Source organism: Podarcis filfolensis, assembly GCF_964270895.1.
Source record: "Podarcis filfolensis genome assembly, chromosome: 5".
Lineage (NCBI taxonomy): Eukaryota > Metazoa > Chordata > Lepidosauria > Squamata > Lacertidae > Podarcis > Podarcis filfolensis.
In genome coordinates, this window is record NC_139608.1 from 73705717 (window position 1) to 73722768 (window position 17052).

General features: G+C 40.9%; 1 long non-coding RNA gene across 1 annotated transcript; it reads right to left on the reverse strand.

Moving 5' to 3' along the window:
• Positions 1-11130: 11130 nt before the first annotated feature.
• LOC310763103 lies at positions 11131-16623 on the reverse strand. Its single transcript, XR_014548484.1, has 2 exons — positions 16538-16623; positions 11131-14491 (listed from the first exon to the last, which is right to left on the reverse strand). It is a non-coding gene; the product is annotated as an uncharacterized lncRNA (long non-coding RNA).
• Positions 16624-17052: the final 429 nt, after the last annotated feature.

The following is a 17052-nucleotide window of genomic DNA, read 5'->3' on the forward strand; positions in this document are numbered from 1 at the left end:
TATATAGAATGTATTGATCCATGGACCTTAAAAGTTGATTGTTTCATTTCTCATTCATGTTGACCTGTAAAACTGTCCGTACTGTTGTTTTCATCACAATGATCTTCTGTAAGTGTGGTTCTGCCAACAAGATCCTTGTGGCTGATTAAAGTGTGCTCTCCAATTTCTGCTTTAGAAAAGCAATTTGTATTAAAAAGGCTGATTTCCCCCCCTTCCCTTGTTTAAAATATATTGTGTGACACCCCCCTCCTGAATGTTTGAACCAATATTTTAAGCATTCAAAGAAAAATCAGAAGAAAATATGATTGAAGGTGCACATTATAGCAGCATATAGGTGTAACAGCCGAAAATGTTGTATTGCTTGGTAGAAAAGGAACAGATTGCAGAGAAAAGTTAGATGACAATAGCAAATGCATATTTAGCAGCATAAGCCGGTACAATGTATAAAGAAATGTATTCTGAAATACATTCTTTCCATTCATTTAGCACAAATAAATTGTTTGGTTTCACTTTGCAGTGTAACAAAGTGTCACTTTTTCCCCCTCGATAGGGCACCTATCTACTTACGCAGGTGCTTTTTTTTTTTTGGTGCTCCTGCTCAACAGCTTTTACATAATGGGGATTAATTTTTTAAAAAGCAACAACAACAAAAATCAAGCCTGAATTTGCACAGCTCTTACATGGAATTCCCCTTAAGCCACCATCAAACCACAGATCAGGCCATTTCGACGGCACAAAATATGAATCCAAAAATAACCACGTGGTGTTGAAAAACGCTTGGCTGCAGCTTGTGGTGAGGAGGGAGCTTGACCACAGATCCCAGTTTGGATGACCTGCTGCACCAAACCTTGGGTTAGCTTCCCACAGCTTAACGGGGGAAAGGACTAGGGAGGAGGAAAGCAGCTGAAAGCACCTCTCCAGGAGCCCGCAAATTTATGTGGTCTCCCCAAATCAAGATTTGGCTTACCACGCCATGTGAACCAGCTCTCTCTGTTTTGGTTGCTTCTCTTGAGCACCCATAGAGTCAGGTGGAAGCCTGGTTCCTTGTGAACCAGAATTGGCAAATGAGCCATAGAAGTGCAACTCTAACCAATTCCATGAAATTCTCCCCTCACTGTTCAACCTTGATTAAGTGGTATTTTGGCACAGGTACAAGCCACAGTCAAAAGGGGTTCTCCTTTACCCGGGATCTTGGAGTGCAACTTGAAATGTGTTCCACATCCTGGGTGGGTAGTCAAAGGTGACATTTCACCTGACTAGAAATTGTCCATGTTAGTCACCATTATTGCTTTTGATTATCCATATAACAAATAGAAAATGCATTTATTCCTTAAAAGTAATAACTTGTGTCTATCGCAGGCTGCTTAACATCTAATTCTGCTCCAACATTTTCTCCTTGTGTAGTTTTGTTTTGTGTGTGTTTCGACAAATGATGTTATGTTGGTTGTAACTTAGAAAGCAACAGTAGAACATAGATGGACAACGGTTGAGGTTCTGTTGTGGTGCTTAAAAGCCAAAACAGTGCAATTTAACTTGAATTTGGGAAAGCTGTCTAAAACTGAAGTCCTGTATTCCAGTTTGAGCATCAATTATGTGTGCTGTGATGAATTCTCCCCCATTTGTCTTCTGATACTCATTAGCTGAAAACCAAGTAAAAGATAGAGTGATATGCATTCTTATTCAAATAAGTATTGGCAGATTTGTGCAGCTAAGAATTTGTACCTCAACTTTTATACAGTCATCTATAGGCTAGAGAAGCTCATTCAGACTAGGACTCCCATTCTATCAAGGGATTCTTTTTTCTTGTCTTACAAACTAGAACAAGGCATCTTGTTGAATTTTTGTTGACTCCTTATACTTCTGACATCACCACACTACCTTTCTCAGAGTTGCAAAGCCACAGCTATCAGCTGCTGCTCAGTTTCCTCTCTGATGTAGCAGTCACTCTGTGCTGTAGACACTTCTTCACTTGTTCTAATTTCCTGTTTCAACTTGCTAGACTAACCAGCCACCCTTACTTTTAAGAAGAAGAAAAGTGCTGCTACAGTGAATGTCATCTGGTTATCTCACCAGCAGACTTGTTTGCATAGCATGAGCAGAGCTGAGAGGCAGATAATCCAAAATGCATTGTTATGGTAGTTTGCTTGACATTTTATGGAAACAGCTATGTGGATTAAGATGTAATCTGTGGAACCTCATTTTCTTTCCCAGCGTTGCTACTAGAAGTGATTGGATACTGTTTCTAAAACACATTTCAAGTGAGAAAAACACTCCCTGAACATTTTTTTACCATTCTCAAGAAGGTAAAACATAGCTGATTGTGTAGGGCTTAGTGGTTATTTTTGTATCCCCTGTATATTGTTTGTATTCCTCCCTTGCACAGAGTTTGGAATGAGGGTGGTATGCTAGATTGTTAACGGCCTAGCTGTTAATCTGTATATGTAAAATTGAGTTCCTAGAATGAAAAGCGACACAGAAGAAGAAGAAGAAGAAGAAGAAGAAGAAGAAGAAGAAGAAGAAGAAGAAGAAGAAGAAGTAGTAGTAGTAGTAGTTTGAAGGGATGCTGCTCAGTTCTCAATGGCTTGGGTCACTAGGGGGCAGTGAGCATCATCATCATATGGTCCTCCAGATGCTGGACTCTTGATCCCATCAGTCCCAGTGAGCAGGAATGATGGGAGTTGTACTCCAACATCTGGAGGACCATAGGTTCCCCATCCCTGTTCTGTGCAAAGAGTAGCCATTGCACTGGAGGCAGCAGAAGGGGGCTGGGGCAAACATGGAGATTATTTGCAGTGCTGTGAGGCATCTAGAAGAGCTGGAGTGAATCCCAACCTTCCATTCCTGTGCTTGAAATCTCAACATACCTTTCGCTAGTAGCAAGAATACTTGGTGTTCGTTATTCTGTTAGTGGTCAGGAAGCTTCATAGACAGGACTGTGAGGTAGATCAGTATTCTTAAAAGTGAAGCTGGTTAGCCATTTTATTCCAAGGGCTGCACTCGCTATTGGTCAGCCTTGCACGCTTGTAGACATGCAAGAAGAGGTGACGAAACAGTTGTGGCAGCATACTGGAGCAGGCACCTCTCTTGGACCCTTGGGAACGGAATGCGGAACTAGATGTGCACTGGTCGTCTCCTGCAAGGCAGTTCCTTGTTGGCTGTTTGTCAGAGATGGAATTTATAGTCTTATATAAAAGTGGGGACACATCATGGGAGCAACTCGGCTACAAGTGCCTGCACGCTCAGCCTTCTAAAGGAGCTGCAAAGCACTGCATGGCATACAGGTAAAAGTACAGCTAAGCCCTTTACCCTTAAATGAAAGATTCACACATCTTTATTGCCAGTTCCTTTTGCCAGTAGCCTTAACGCAACATATCTCAGCCTAATGTAAGAGGATACATTTCTTTCTGTTTAAACAGAGACAGTTTTAGCAGACTTTAATGAGCTGTAGCTGTCATACCAGCTTTATTTAAATGAATGTATAATTCTGTTTGCTTCCTTCCAAAACAAGCAGAAGCCATGACAACATATTAAAGTATCAAGTCAAATTCCTCAACCTATTAAGTAATTCACTAGGATTATTTCCTGGTATTCGGGGGGAGGGGGCTGTTTTTGTTTTTTTCTAAATCACAGACTAGTTTAATGCTTAATTCCTGGAGTGTAAATAAGGATTTTAAAACTGTTGAAGAAAACTTCCCCTTGTGCTGTGAATTTGGACTTCAGCCAGATGCATATTTTTTGTTGCTTATACACTTAAATCACATGGAACAGAGTTTTTGGGTTTCTACCATTTCAGACTGCAAATAACATGGAGGATTGTTTTTTTAAAAAAAGAACAAAAAAAGCACCTGCCATTGGAAATTGCATGTCTGCAAATTTTTTATAGTCCAACTTTCAAGTGACAGTTTTGTCTGCCAATAATCTGTGGCGCACTCTCACACAAAGCAAGGCACACACACATATCCTAACTGACCCCTAATGGATCTGCCCGTGCTGTTTGAATCCCCATGCGCCATGAGGCTCACTGGGTGATCTTAGGCCAGTCACACACTCTCAGCCTAACCTACCTCACAGAGAGATTGAGAGGCTAAAAAGGATTGCTCAAGAGGAGTCTGTACCTTCTGAGCCACACCTTATCTGAATAACCCATTCCTGGCTTCAATTTATTGGCCATGGCACTGGTGGCGTGACAGCATTCCCATGCCCGTGATAAAGTCTGGTGTCCGCTCCTGGCAAATCCCAGGGTCTGTGGTCCTCAGAGAGCCTACTGTGGCTGTAGCCAGCTTCCCTTTCTTGAGGGCGAAGGAATACATATTTTAGAGCCCAGCACTATGACATAGCCAATCCCCATCTTCATTACCTCGTAATGCTGCTCTCCCCATATTTCCCCAGAGGCATTCCAGAAAAATCAAGATGGTTGCAACAGGAGGCTGAGCTCCTGCTCAGCACCAGAGACTGCCGACATTTTCTCCTTTGCGGCCCAGTAAATATTTTTGTGGAGTGATAGGAGGGCACCTATAGGTGGTATTTAACACCGGTTAAACTGGCCAAAATGTATAGAACAATTTTTTTGGAAATGTAAGGAAAAGGAAGGTACTTTTTACCATATGTGGTGGACATGTAAAGAGGTAAAAGCTTTCTGGAAAATGATATATAATGAGTTAAAAGAAAATGTCTAAAAACACTTTTGCTTAAAAACCAGAAGCATTTTTTATTGGGTATAGTGGGGAGGCAAGATAAAAAATTGTTCTTATATGCAACAACTGTGGCAAGAATTTTGTTAGGCCAAAGATGGAAACAACAGGAGTTACCAACAAAAGAAGAGTGGCAGATGAAGCTGATGGACTTTGCAGAACTGGCGAAACTGACAGGAAGAATCCGGAGCCAGCAAGACCAAGCATTCCCAAAGGACTAGAACAAATTTATATGCAATTAACAGCATTAGCAGGGTTCTCTGAAGATTTGTAAGATGAAATTGCTGCCTATTCAGGTTGAGTAATATAATATTTTAGGTAATGATACAACAAGGATAGGAAACAAAGCAGAATGTAAAGATGTAAAGTTTAATTTTGTAAACCATCAAATGGGAGGGAGAAAAGTCGTTAGGCTCGTTTAGCCAAAGAGACAAAATAAGAGGGTACGATGTTATGAAATGTGATTATATGTAAAACCAATAAAAATCATTTATTAAAAAATAAATTGAGAGAGGAGGGCACCTTGACCAGGGCCTCTTGAAACCTGGGGCAGTCCTGTGCTGCGCTGAAGACTCGAAAGCAGTTGTATCTGAGAATCTGCACCCATCTCAGCCAAATTAGCTGATGTTTATCTGTGCCTCTGGCTTAAAAATATAGCCTGGGAAATGTCCAGTAAGATGAAAGTGTGTGTGTACTTGTTCATGTTGCCTCTTGTACAGCTGGAGGGCATGGGACGTATCAACAAAAACTAGTGTGAACCAGTTTCAGGGTTTCTTCCGTGAGATTTTGTATATAGAAATACTAACCAGATTGTGATGCCAGTAAAAGTAAGGAGTTAAACTACCTTTCATGTGGCTATTAATTTAGATGGGTAACAGAGAAGCACAAACCTGGTCAAAATGACTTATGTTGTGAGGGTGACGTGCTTTGCTGCTGAATTATTTTTTTAATTGGATTTCGTTTCCATTCCAAGGTGGGTCAGAACACTGATCTTCAACTGGTGGATTGGTACCTAAAAGCAGGCCACAGCCTAATTGCAGCTTAGGTCACAGCAGGAGCACTACCACCGTATAAATACATTTTAAAAAATGTATTTCTACGGTTGCAGTGCTGCTGTTGTCAATTAAGAAATGATAGCTAAATGCATGTTTGAGTTAAATTTGGGTCCCAGATCTGAAAAGGCTAAAGGCTGCTGGTTTGCAACAGTGTAAGAATAGAAAATTAAAATCAGTTGGAACAATGCAGAGAGGGGGCCAAGCTACACACAGGCTTCTTTCTCTCTTAACAGTGCAGTCCTACACTGCTTTTATTTGGAAGAAAGGCCCATTAAATAAAATTAGGTTTTCTCCCTGTTAAGTGACTTAAATATTGCTGCTTAAAAAGTTGGTCAGCCACAATCATATGTAAAGGTAGGTTGACTTCCAGTATCAGAATGTACAACACCTCTTAGAAATCAATTTTGCCGTTTCCTATTACTTAAAGGACAGGAGGAAGAGACATAGAAGGTCATTTTATAATTATGGGAAGTATAAGCTTGACATACTGTTGCTTTGATGTGGTGTTCCAATTTGGAATAATTGGAAAAGGGAATCTTGCAAAATTCCAGAAGTGGAAATCATGGTTGCACTCACAACCACCCTCTTAATTATTGTTGGATTATTGTAATCCCACATTTAGGCTGCAGGCCATTGCAGAAAATAATTCTATGAAGTCTGTACAGGAGTATAAGATGAGGAATTGGGAAATGACCCAATAACCTGCTAGGCCATACTCTCTCCTCCTGTTACGCTTTTGGCGAGCCAGTCAATTTAGTTTCTAGTTAATTGTGTTTTGTCAAAGCTAATTCAGAAAGCACAATCAAATGAATCAGGTTTCTTATGATGCTCCTTATGAACTTCTTTCAGAACAGAATATTGTAACTTTAGACGCAATAGATCTTCTTTACAAATAAATAAATAAAAATCCAACCATCTGACAGTCTTGATGTTATGAACTAGCAGGACACCAAGGAAGAGGATCCCAGCAAGGGGTGCAGCTATAATTGGTACACACCATGACAAGCTGAGGATGGGGAAGAGGAGGCTGGGGACTTAGGAGGTACTCAATGGGCATCAGAGGATGTTTGCGGGAGCCAGAGAAAGTGGACACATCACCAAAACTGGAGATGCCCCCTTCTCCACGAACACAAAAAGCAATGAGCAATTGTGAACAGCAGGAAGTGCACTTTAGGAGACTTGAAGCAGGCAAGAGAACACAGCCCAGCTTACTAGCTTGATTAAGCTCACCGCAGGTAATCACATGCTTCATTAAGGGGAGAGACACAGCTGGAGCACGCTAAGGTGCATCAAATAAGATTGGGAGGAATAAAAAGAGAAGGGAGAGACTCTTGTGTCTGCTCAGCTTTGACCATTGATGTACCCGCTCTTGACTGTTTCGGGAACTCCACCAGACTGTGATTTCAACGCTAACCTTAGGATTCTAACCCTGGATCATCTTCAGAGACAGGAACCTGGCCTTACGGTTTGACTTTGAACCTTTCTCGTTGCATTGGAACTTAACTTGTATCTGACTATGGGATTGCCTGATTCCTCTCTAGTGTTGCCCTCGAGACTTTGGTCAACAGAACTTTCTGCTTAGTGCAAGCAGTGAAGTCAGAGTACGCCAGCATTCAGGACACTTGATTGGTTTTTGCGTGTGCCAGCAATGGTTCTGAAGGTGCAGGAACTCTGCTCTTGAGGGTATGCTTGCAATGATGATATAATTAATCTCTTGTCACTTTTGAATGTAATATACAGTGAGGAGATGTACCTGATACCTGCCCCCCCCCAGCTAGATGACCCTTGGGGTTCCTTCCAGCTCTGTGAATCTATGTTCTCTATCCAAAGCCAAACTTGTTTTTTATACATACTTTCCTTTGATGTTCCATGGGTGTGCTGATATCTTGAGAGGCCCATAGTATGGAGTGAAGACACATGAGCCCATCATCAAGCCAAAGTTAAGCAGGCCTGGGTCTGGTCAGTGCCTACCAGGGAACTCCATGTACGTTCCTTTGGGATCCATGATGGAATGCTGCTGGTTGTGATGAAAGACTTCCTATATAGTAAGGCCCTGAACAAAGCGACAAGCCTAGACATATGAGTGTCCTCAGTCTCTATAGATACGAAAAACCAATATCAGTCTTCTCCAACTTCGTGGTCTGCAGATGCCTCCCATCAGCCACAGCCAGTAGTACAAAATAATTGGAGCATACCAGGTTGGAGAAAGTGGATCTACATCATTCCACATTCAAATGTTGCCTCCCCCTCCCCCTGACTCAGCAAATAGTTAATAAAGGCACATGAAGCCATCTGATTGGAGATTTTAATACCCCCCCCTTGGAGAATGTCCCCACACACTTATTAGAAATAAACGGGAAAACCCAATTCCTTTGTTCTTTGTGTGGGCAGCAAATGAAACTCAGGCCAGCTTCCGTTCACTTATCTGCAAGCTGTTTTGGACCACTTTTTTGTTTTGCCTATTTTAGACTTCCATATATGTAAAGCTTAGCTAGTTGATTTTGTGTTTTCTTTTCATTCTTGCAATTCCCCACTTCTGAATTACTTTATGCTTGGTTCTTGGATAAATGTATTTAATTGGACTCTGGAGGTGATTTGAGTTATTTGGCATAACCTAGGTTGGCTCTGCACCCACCCCTTCTTAGACCTCTAGCTTGGTTTTGTGGAGTTTAGAGAAAGCTCTGTAAAATGTCCTCCAGAAATGAAAGCTGTAAGCCTGAGCTGTCTGTGCTCAGGACACTGAGTGCATAGTATACCTTTAAAGCATATTTGAAACACATTCTTTCCCTCAAAGAATTCTGGGCACTGTAGTTTACCCCTCACAGAGTTCCATGTCTGGAGAATAAACAAGTTGCAACCCATTGCTCACCTTGAAAGCATCTAATGAAACATTGGTATTTGGGAGTGGTGGTTTTTTTGGTAACCAGAAAATTGTTAAGAGCCCTGCTGGATCGGACCAAAGGCCCAGCATATGGGAACTATGTTCCCATAGTGGCCAACCAGATGTCTATAGGAAGCCTGCAGGCTTGAAGCAGTAAATTTAATTATATATCTGTCATTATTTAAAATCTAAAATTCTCTAAATCAGCAAAATTAATCTGTGTGCAAATTCAGTACTTGTTTGTGCAAAAGCATATGGTTACTTTGATGCAAACGTCACATACAGATCACGCACTGTCATCCATGTATTTTGGACTTTTGTCAGGGCAACTTAAAATCTAGTACTGGGCATCAGTTCTGGCATCTTTGTTTTGTTTCACTTGCCACAGTAATGAATTATTTGCCTTTTAAAATAATTAAGGTTCATTTTTCATAATATAATGCACATTTTGTTCTCTTCATGACAGCAGTGAAGTCTCTTTGTGCTTACATAACCTCCTTCTATTTGCTTTTAAAAATTATTCTTAGTGATTGAATAAAATACCAGGAATCACAAGACAAAGAAACCAGTAGGAGAACACTTCAGTCTCCCAGGACATTCTATACAAGATCTCAAAGTGGCTGTCTTATTACAAAAGAATTTCAGAAATAGACTGGTTACAGGTAGGTAGCCGTGTTGGTCTGCTGTAGTCTAAGGTGCTACTGGAAGGAATTTTTTAATTTTGTTTAGAAATAGACTGGAAAGAGAAGTTGCTGAATTGCAACTTATTACCAAACTTAAAACCATGGAGAGACCTGGTCTGAATAGAGACATTGGATTCTTATCTCATTATACATTATAAAGTTATTTTTAGCCATCTCACTCCTTGCTTTTTCCTGTAAGACCAATTGCAGTCATTAAGTGGTCAACAGGTTTACCACACTTATCAGCCAATCACCCATTCCCACCACCCTTCTGAATAATACCCCTCCCCACCCTCTCACTATATATAAGGGTCTGGTGACTTCTGTTTCAGTGTACAGTCACACCTCGGGTTGAATGTGCTTCAGGTTGAGCGTTTTCAAGTTATGCTCCGCAGCAACCCAGAAGTAACGGAGTGCATTACATCCAGGTTTCGCCGTTCATGCATGCGCAGACGCTCAAAATGACATAATGCACATGCGCGGAAGCAGCAAAACACAACCCGCCCACGCACAGACGCATCTTACGTTCTATTCAGGATGTGAACGGGGCTCCAGAACGGATCCCATTTGCATCCCAAGGTACCACTGTATCTGAAGAAGTGTGCATGCACACCAAAGCTCATACCAATAACTAACCTGGTTGGTCTCTCAGATGCTACTGGAAGGATTTTTAAAATTTTATTTTTTTATTTTATTTTGTTTTGACTATGGCAGACCAACACGGCTACCTATCCATTAATAAAATACAGTTTACCTTAGCATATCTATTTATGTTCTGCTAATAAAAGAAAATGAAGTTAAAATGCCTTAGATATCTACTTTGTTCCCCTTACATTTAACTTGATAGATACTTTTATCTGGGAGCAATTTAGCTTAATATATTGAACTGCTAATGATTTCAAATTCTACCTGTAGCCCCGCCCTTTTTATCTGTCTAACTTACGGCTGCATTACGATCCAATTTCCTGCATAGATATAAATTCTGCAGAGTAAAATGCATACACCTTGCAAGTGCATTTTGTCACACATAGCAATGAACATGTGTCTATGTTACCGTATTTACTGATGGGTGGAAATTCCTGACTGGCAAGCACATTTCTGTAGATTGTACATCTGGAAAATGTATGGCATGAGCTCACTTTCGTTTAAGAGGGGGGGGGACTATTTACAGGGTAAGTGCATTAAAGTGGTTCAGCAGTTTATGACTCCAGCTAAATTGCCCAAAAATAGTCAGGATATGAAAAAGCTGTGTTTATCTGAAGAAATGTAAACGTAAGAACGCTCTGTTTTAAACACTGTTGGATTGTAAGTAAACTTCTCAGAGAGTGGGAAATTGTCTTATTCCTAACTGAAGCCAGAGAGATACATTGTGTTGGGTTTTAGTTGACAGTCTGCCAGTTAGCAATTATGCTGTTGCTGGAGAAATGACATGTAACTTGGAAGGTTTCAAGTTGTGACAGTTGGCTGTAGAATTCGGGTTTTAAACGGTTCAGTGGACTTTAAAACACCAGACTGTTAAATATCAGAATTATTGTGTTGTTGTTTTTTGGTGGACATTCCATTCAAACTTATTATAGGCCAGCGAGGTTTCAGAATTCTAGAGGAAAACTGTTCTACTGCACTCGGTTTTGCTCAGACAAGCACCTACTGATATCAGTTAATGAATCCACAAACTCAAAAGTTTGGCAGAAAGAGAAATCCAGTTGGCAATTTCTACTAGCCAATAAACATATTCGCCTGCCCATAGGGGGATCTGCACCCCAAAAAGTGTCAATCCACCCCCACCCCACCTGCCAAACATGACACATAAGTGGCTCATGTAAATGTAAACAAGCTTTAATAATGAACTGAGAAAAAACTGTAAGAGAATAACATAATCTCTGAGAGAAACTAAACATCTAGAGACAAGTCTGAGGCAAGAAAACAAGAAGTGCCAGTTGGTCTCTCTCAACTGACATTCTTAACGGAACAAGCACTGAAGGGAAGGGCTGATTCCAGAGGGGGGAAAAACAACACACTGCACAAACCCCGCCCACCAGATACCAAGCACTCTATTATTCAAATTAGGCCCCAATGTTTTTCATACAGGGTTGTTGTTTAGTTGTTTAGTTGTGTCCGACTCTTTGTGACCCCATGGACCAGAGCACGCCAGTCACTTCTGTCTTCCACTGCCTCCCGCATACAGGAATACAGGGAGAACCCTTTAAATAGGCCTGGGTACCACAGTCTTTTGTCCCTACCATCTGAGTTCATTGATCTCTTACCTCAGGGCATGTCATCAGATAACCCTGCAAGTGACCCCCTACATAGACCAGACCTACATTGTGTGCTACTCATGAGGAGACCAGACCTAAACAGGCATAACAAATTAACTAAATCAGCATACTAGATTTGAGCTAAAGAGCTCCTTTTATTTTCCAATCTGCTGTGTCCATTTGTCCTCTCCCCTACTTTTACAAATCCTTACTAAAACCCCATATGTCAAATGTTAAGGTTCACATAATCCCCCACTTGCCTGGTTCTCTTGGTTCATGCTACAGGAATATAGGATTGGGGTTGATAGAGAAGAGCAGGCTGCTCTGATCTGAGTTGGCTGCTCTGATCTCAGTTATCATACATATTTTTGATGAAGAGCTGAAAGTTCTATTGTCAATCATTGACCAAGAAAACTCAATATGTTCCTGGGTCTTGTACGCTGGAATATAAAATTACTTGTTTCTTCCTAATTGCTCTGGGCACTCTGTATTTTTACACTCAATTTAATTAACACTCCCTTCTTCATTCTTTACCTTATCTTTCATCTTAACAAATAAACCCTGCAAACCACTTTTAGAAATTAGATTTTCGCCCACACTGAATAAACAAAATGTGTCTTGTCTTGTTTCTTTTTTTACGAGTAGTATTTTTTTTAAAGTAACAAATTGAAATCCAGAAAAAAGGCATAAAGTTTTAATAACACAAACCTACAATATCAAAATTAAAATGAGCATGTTTAGCCCCAGCAATTAAAAACAGCCTAATTTTTAAAAGCAATAAACTCTGGGCATATTTGCACTATGTTAAGCAGAAAGGAGTGGCACACTCCACAACCACAAACAACTTTTATTGCAATGTGGAAAGCCTATTTTCATTTACAGTGGTACCTCGGCTCTCAAACTTAATCCACTCCGGAAGCCCATTCGAAAACCAAAACATGCTTTCCCATAGAAAGTAATGCAAAACGGATTAATCCATTCCAGACTTTTAAAAATAACCCCTAAAACAGCAATTTAACATGAATTTTACTATCTAATGAGACCATTGATCCATAAAATGAAAGCAATAATCAATGTACTGTACTATAAAATAAACAAGACAGTATTGTAGATGATATTAATTAAAATTATTATTTTTTCTTACCTGCACTGATGATGGTCATTGTTTGGATGGGGGGAGGCTTTTATCCATTTCTGCAGTCACACAATCAATCAGCAGCAGAACTGGGTTCCACACAGCCACAAAAACTATTTAACCGAAAAAGCCTCAAACACAAAAACGCAAAATAAAGAGCAAAAACAAAAGCGCCAAACTTAATCCATTCCAGAAGTCTGTTTGACTTCTGAAATGCTTGAAAAACAAGGCACAACTTCTGATTGGTGCAGGCGCCCCAGAAACAATAGGCGACAGCTGCATCGGATGTTCAGCTTCCAAAAAAACGTTCGAAAACCGGAACACTTACTTCCAGGTTTTCGCCGTTTGGGAACCAAGGTGTTTGAATACCAAGGTACCACTATACTATCTTATCTTACCTTCAAGCTGGCACACCGTTAAAAAAGGTTTAAAATCTAAAGCCATACAGTGTAAGGGAACACTGTCAAACAACCTCCAGTTAAAAGAGGGCCAGAGTTGTGTAGTGGACAGAGTATCTGCGTTGTTGTATAACGGAGACCTGTGTTCAAATCCCCAAACATTAAATTTAGTTGGTGACCTTGGACTAATCGCTCACTCTCAGCCTGAGCTGACTCACAGGAATAGTGCTGACTGACAATAAAAGGGGGTGGGAGCTCTTTAGAGAAAGGGATTGTTTAAATAAAATAAAAATGAATGAAAATGTGTATTATACTCTAAGCTTGCTTTCTAGAATATGTGCCTTGCTTACAGAAGCGCAAGAGAGAGGTGGACCCTGCTCATAAGAGTTGATGATTCTGTTGTGGGTGGGAGGAGCTGGGGTAGACAGGAGTCCCATAGAAGAAGCCCTGATGAAACAAACATGTGAATTGCTGAAGTGTGGTTTTTGTTCCAAGCTGGATAAATTTGCTTGTGAATAAATAGATGGTCTAGTTAACAGTGGTCTCTCATGAGGCATTGCCTATAGGAGGCATTAGATCTGATTTCTCTTTGTCTCTAACTCTCTCTGGGAAGAGATTGCACTGCCAGTTTTCATTACCGCTGCTGAGTAACTTAACCCATTTCTAAATCCCACTGAAGTAAACATGCTATGTATTTTCATTTGAACCCTGCATTTGAGACTTAAAGTGTGCAGCTGTGTGCGATAGCGACTATTTTGTTTTTTGTAGATGTGCCATTTACTGGGATTTTCATTTCATTAGCTTAAAAGCTAGAGAAGGGCTAGGGCAGGGGTAGGCAACCTAAGGCCCGGGGGCTGGATGTGGCCCAATCGCTTTCTAAATCCGGCCCACGGATGGTCCGGGAATCAAGTGTGTTTTTACATGAGAAGAATGTGTCCTTTTATTTAAAATGCACCTCTGGGTTATTTGTGGGGCCTGCCTGGTGTTTTTACATGAGTAGAATGTGTGCTTTTATTTAAAATGCACCTCTGGGTTATTTGTGGGACATAAGAATTTGTTCATTCCCCCCCCCCCAAAAAAAATGTAGTCTGGCCCCCCACATGGTCTGAGGGATGGTGGACAGCTGAAAAAGGTTGCTGACCCCTGGGCTAGGTTCTACCTCCCAAACATTTGCTAGAGATAGGCAAACTGGTGGCACAATTCAGTTACCCTGATGTGGTGTTCAGACAAATGAATTTTGTTTTATTTTTTCCTCGTTTGACTTCTTGTACTCGGATTCATAAGACCGAGTACAAAATAAATTCACTTTATGTCAAGCATGGATGACGCGTATCTGTATGTATCTTGGTGTGTGCAGTCTGTTGTCCCCCTTCCACCAAGCTTATACGAATACCTAACAAAAATGTTAAAAACCATTTTCAGTGCATGAATTTCACTTACTATAACAAGGCTTTTCCAAAAATGACTTAAGCTATCCTTTCACATTTCACCAATTTAGGGCACATCCACACTATACATTTAAAGCACATTCAATGTGTTGGTTGATGGAACCGCTGTTTATTGGTGAAGCAGTGTTACATATCTTTGTTTGTTTGTAAAAGATGTATATATTTTTTTCTTTTGCGTAATTTTGCTATTTCTTTGTCTGTTTTGTTTTGTTTTCTTCTTTTATTTTTTCCTAAATGTTCTTTGTGTGTAGGTGTTGATTTTTAAACCTAAAAAGATTAATATTTTTAAAAAGCACATTCAATGCACATTTAAAGTACATGACAGCTTGCCCTAAAGAAGAATCCTAATACAGTGGTACCTCAGGTTACATACGCTTCAGCTTACAGACTCCGCTAACCCAGAAATAGTGCTTCAGGTTAAGAACTTTGCTTAAGGATGAGAACAGAAATCGTGCTCTGGCGGCGTGGCAGCTGCAGGAGGCCCCATTAGCTAAAGTGGTGCTTCAGGTTAAGAACAGTTTCAGGTTAAGAACGGACCTCCAGAACAAATTAAGTACTTAACCTGAGGTACCACAGTAAACTGTAGTTTGTTAAGGATGGAAATGGTAGCTCTGTGAAGGGTGGCGGTAGAAGAGGAGAATGAAGACCCATGATAAAGTATGCAATTTCGAGAGAATCATTCAGTCTGTCCCCCCAGGTTCACTCTCTGCCCTCAGTCTTGGCTGCTCCATAGAATCATACAATTGTAGAGTTGAATGGAAGCTCAAGGGTCATCTAGTCCAACAGCCTGTAATCTCAGCTAAAGGATCCATGACAGGCGGCCATCCAGCCTCTGCTTAAAAACCTCCAAGGAAGGAGAGTCCACAACCTCCTGAGGGAGACCATTCCACTGTCAAACAGCTCTTACTGTCAAAAGTCCTCCCCCCCCCCCCATGTTTAGTTGGAATCTCCTTTCTTGTAACTTGAAGCCGTTGGTTTGAGTCTCCAGAGCAGGAGAAAACAAGCCTGTTCCACTTTCAGTTCAGCTGTTCAGGTGCCAGTCTGAGCCTTGAAAAGCACATAGAGCTGAGAGAGGAAGTGGGGGGAATTGCTGCTCCTTTCACTTCCTACTGCAGCTCCATTTACTCTTCAAGCAGGGGGCAGGGTGGGGAGGTGATCACCCTTGCCACTCTATGACTCAGGGGACAGTGAGTGGGAAGTGAGATGCAAAAGATTAATGGGTACCAAAGGAGGTCCTCATGGAAACCATTGTGCCCACATTGATGACCTCTGAAGTATATCATGCTTTGTTCCAGGAGTACTAAAGTGTGCTTACTTTAACTACAAACATGGCATGATTCTGGCCAAGCCAAGCCTTTATAAGGCTAATTGGTTTCAGCATGTGATAACATTTTTAAAAAAAGTATACCCACCTTTCCTTATAAAAGGTAAACATGACTTGTATGCCAGAATCAAGCAGTAATGCAACAGAGCAGCAGATCAAGAGATAACAGATAAGACCAGCAATAACATTTAATTAAAAACCCATGTTTTTAATTTTAAAACCCTCCCAATACACTGTTGTACTCAGGATGATAAGGTTAAGCCAATCCTTTCTAAACAGGAAGGTTTAAACACCATGACTAATGCTCTTCCTCACGAGTTTCAACACCTGGGTGAGCAACAGAAAAGGTCCTCTCCCTTTTTTCCATCAAACACAAGTTTGGAACTTAGTTGACTACCTTAATCTGCAGGCAGCCTCAGGTCATAAGAAGCATGCGCTTAAGGCTACAATCCTATACACACTTTTATTTTATTTTTTACAAGTAAACAGTGGACACTCTCAGGATAGTTAACAATGAAATTTAAACCCATAAAGATTAAAAAAGCCAAACAGAATAAAACAACCGCAGGGTAAATCTAACTAAACAAAACCAACTGCAGCAAAGCATTAATACAGTAAATTGAAAGCCTTGTGATTAATATGCCTGATGAAATAAAGATGTGCTGACCTGGTGCCAGGTGAGTCTTATCAGTGGGAAGGGAGGAACAACATCACAGGAGGAGTGTTTCCACCTGGCTGCCTCTGGAAGCCTAGCAAGTTGCTGCAGGAGAGGGACTCTGAGCAACATCATGAGGCAGAGGGGTTTCCAGGACCAAGGTAAAACTGACAAAGCTCCCTTGCTATTGTTACTATTGCCAGGAGGTATAATCTGGTTGATGCGATCATGTTATATTTATAGTACTGAAATGCTGTCTTTGTGTATGGTTGCTATTATGTTGCACTGTAATGAAATTGGTTGATGTGGGAACGTGTTTTAGTTGGCTTGCAAGGAGCCTTCAGCTCACCCTTTTGCAGAGACATGCGGAGGTGAAGGGCTGCTTTTGTGGTATGAACATGTGGGGGCCCTGCATTGTTATGTCATCTCAAGCAGCAGCAGGGGCCCCTCCAAGGTTAAGGTTGTGTTTTGTGCTCAAGGGCACAGCCCAGGCCCTTCCCCAAGAGCACTCCTTCCTCTTGTCCACA